Source organism: Panthera pardus, unplaced genomic scaffold (assembly GCF_024362965.1).
Source record: "Panthera pardus isolate Hobbes unplaced genomic scaffold, ASM2436296v1 HiC_scaffold_12, whole genome shotgun sequence".
Classification (NCBI taxonomy): domain Eukaryota; kingdom Metazoa; phylum Chordata; class Mammalia; order Carnivora; family Felidae; genus Panthera; species Panthera pardus.
This window is the reverse complement of record NW_026526677.1, coordinates 53979284-53982869: the sequence shown is the minus strand read 5'-3', so window position 1 is coordinate 53982869 and position 3586 is coordinate 53979284.

The window sequence follows — 3586 nt, the reverse complement described above, 5'->3', positions numbered from 1 at the left end:
CCCCAACACCACCCTTCCAGTAGCCCTCAGAGTGTTCTTTATACCCAGGAGGCTCTTATGGTTTGTCCCCCTCTGTTTTTATCTTATTTTTTCTTCCCTTCCCCAGAAGTCCTTTCAAAAGAAAGTAATGGAAGCGCTTTGAATACATCATCCAAACCCATGCACTTTTGGTGAGTCTGAGTGAAAATTTCATGCCATTTTTACATGCCTCAAAAAACTCTGTTTTATTTTGCCCACATATGAACAATTGAATTCCTGAAAATTAGTGGTGTGCTTAAAATCGCTGACATTTTGGAATACCCATTTCTGAATACCTAGATGGAAGGAATCTCTAGAAAACATGGAAACTCAGAGGCGATAATGTATAGAGGCAAGAGGACTCAATCTTGCTGACAACAGAGTTGGGAAAATGGGTACATGGGTAATTCATGGACGAGAGGCTAGGTTCTTGGGCTTAAACTGCTCACAGCTGCCAGTAACATGAGATTTGGCCAATGTAAGCTCATTAATTCTTAATGAAATATATATCACTTGAACATTTGAATTTTTCATGAGCTCATGCATGAGAAAAGAGTCAAAAATAAAGGGGTGAAAGGACACGTTTCCCAACAGGAGTCCAATATGGACGTAGGAATGGAAGACAGGGAGCAGACTTGGGATACCAGAAATGATGGAGGAGAGGGCTCAACTAACGAACATTTAATCACCTCTATTCATGATGACTGACTTTTCTGAAAACTAGGCTCTTAGTCTAGTTCAGATACATTTGTATCTGAAAAGATCATTGCTTTTAAAAAATCACATATCTTAAGTTAGAAAGCCTCAAGCTACATTAGAAAGTTTCTATTTGGTGAAAAGCAGGGTTCAGTTGTTTCACTCTTTCCTAGTTGGTCCAACACTGTTGCTTTCTGTCAGCAAGCCCATGATCATTTAATCATATATTTATCGTCACTAAAAATGCCAGTAATGCAGGAAGGGCTGTGGTTTATGTGGCTAAACCTCAAGTGAAGGAACCCACTCAACAGGTCCATTCTAGAAGCAAGTCTGTATCAGCTGATGCATATTTAGAATAGACCAGTTAGTTAGTCAACTAAAACATGATTTCCAAAGCTTTGCTCCCCAATGCTTAATCCTAGAGATTCCTCGGTCATGGATTCGTTTATTCACTTCTTCTTTCTAGAGTTAATCGGAATTAGAAGAGAAATCCTTCAGTACCATTTACATTGTCTGGCATAGTTAACAGTAAGGAGCTGATGTGGCAGCATTACCTGACAGGGACAGGTGGTGGGAAGGCAGGTGGGAGAGGACCTAAGTGAGTACAGGGCAGGGGGGATGGAGTGGTTATCACTGGAAAAGCTGGTAGTGAAACATTATTGGGTGAACATGAGGAAGGAGACTTCATGCTTTGTTATTGGGGGCCAGTTGTGTTTTTACAAGACACCTGAAAACCATGGTCCGTCTTCGTAACCCTATCACTCATCACTCATCACTCATCACTCACCTGTCATTCACTCTTTTTCCCCCTGATACTCTCATCTCATTCACTTGTGCTTATGCTGGCAGCATCTCTTTCTTCTCTCTGCACCCTCTAGAACAGCCCGCTGTAAATATAATGAACTCTTATCCATTTGCTGCTCGGCCATCTGCGAAACTGTGCACATCTCTGGAATAGACTTTCCTCTCTTCTTCTGTCCCTGCAAAACAGACTTGCACCCTCTTTTGTGAATGTGTCTGAGCTCCTGTTGGTGGAATCACACTCCAACAAAACTCACAGGAAGGTCTATAATTTGCTAGACACAGCATAACTTTATTAAGCTTGAATTGGCAAGTATAACGTTCCCCAGTGTACATGGAGAGGGAGGAGGTCTGAATATGAGATTTCCTAGCCACTAACCCAAGCCCCCAGGGACCCAACAGCTCATAATGAAGCCCTCTTTGGTCCATCCACATCTAATGTCCCTGAAGCCATTTCTGCAACTTGCAGAATCCCCTTGGTCTCTTCATTTCCTTTTCTCCACCGGGGAGATGTAGAGAAATTAATATATACAATCTGCATTTTTTGACATTCCTTAAAAAATAAAAAGATTTCTGTAAAAATTAAGTAATTATATTTACTTTTGTCAGTTTCTTTCTGCTGTCCTCATTTGGAAAAAGATCAAAAGGACACTTAAACTTAAATGTATGTTCCTGTGCCAATGAGTTACATATAAATAAGTATTCTGTGACCTTATTTCACTGAGACACTTCTGGAGACAAAATCTGTATCCACAATGGCTCTCTATCACACATTTAACACTCATTCTCTTGTAGTATCATTTTTTAGATGTTTATTTTATTGAAGCTTTGTAAATTGGGTAGTATTCTCACAATGACCAGTTATGATGGACATTTCCACATTCCGCTGATTAGTAGACTTTCATTACAGAAAACTACACATCTGATTGTCATTATTATTATTATCAATTGTAAATGATACATAATTATATATAATTATATCAAATTTTTTTTGGAATTATGCTTGTCACTTTTTATGTAAATTCTTACAAAATAGTCTTTGTTTCCTTGCCCCCCGATAACCCAAACTATTTATTTGCATAAATGTTTGCTGAACTCTGACTAGAACATTAAAATTGCCTCCGATGTTTTTTACTTTTATTTCAAAGAAATTGTTATTAAAGCACCACAACCCCTATTGGTAATCCAAGCAAATCCTATCTGGTAAATACTGACATTTATTTTTTTTCATATGAAATTTATTGTCAAATTGGTTTCCATACAACACCCAGTGCTCATTCCAACAGGTGCCCTCCTCAATGCCCATCACCCACCCTTCCCTCCCTCCCCCCCATCAACCCTCAGTTTATTCTCAGTTTTTAAGAGTCTCTTATGGTTTGCCTCCCTCCCTCTCTAACTTTTTTTTTCCTTCCCCTCCCCCATGGCCTTCTGTTAACTTTCTCAGGATCCACATAAGACTGAAAACATATGGTATCTCTCTTTCTCTCTATGACTTATTTCGCTTAGCATAACACTCTCCAGTTCCATCCACGTTGCTACAAAAGGCCATATTTCATTCTTTCTCATTGCCAAGTAGTATTCCATTGTGTACATAAACCACAATTTCTTTATCCATTCATCAGTTGATGGACATTTAGGCTCTTTCCATAATAAACACTGACATTTAAAACAGCCTCCAAAGATGCCTCAGGATAGCCTCTGGATTTACAAAGTGATCAAACTCAGTATTCATTGATAAGGCCCAGTCCATAAAACAAGCCAGAGTATCTACATCCATGTGACGTGCAGTCTAATATTGCTTATGTATATAGTATTTTAAGTGTCCTAAATCAAAGTATGGACATCTGCACACATGTGAATATTTTCCATGCTCTTTTTAAAGTGATCCATGAGCTCAGGTTTTCAGGAACAGCCCACAAGCCTTAAGTTCTCAAGTCATTAATTTGGACAGAACCCTTCATGTGTTCATTAGTACAATAACCTTGAGTGATTTAAAAGCATGATGTTTTAAGCCCACTGAGAAGATACGCTGCCATGTGTCAAATAGATACACACATTCACACACATGCGC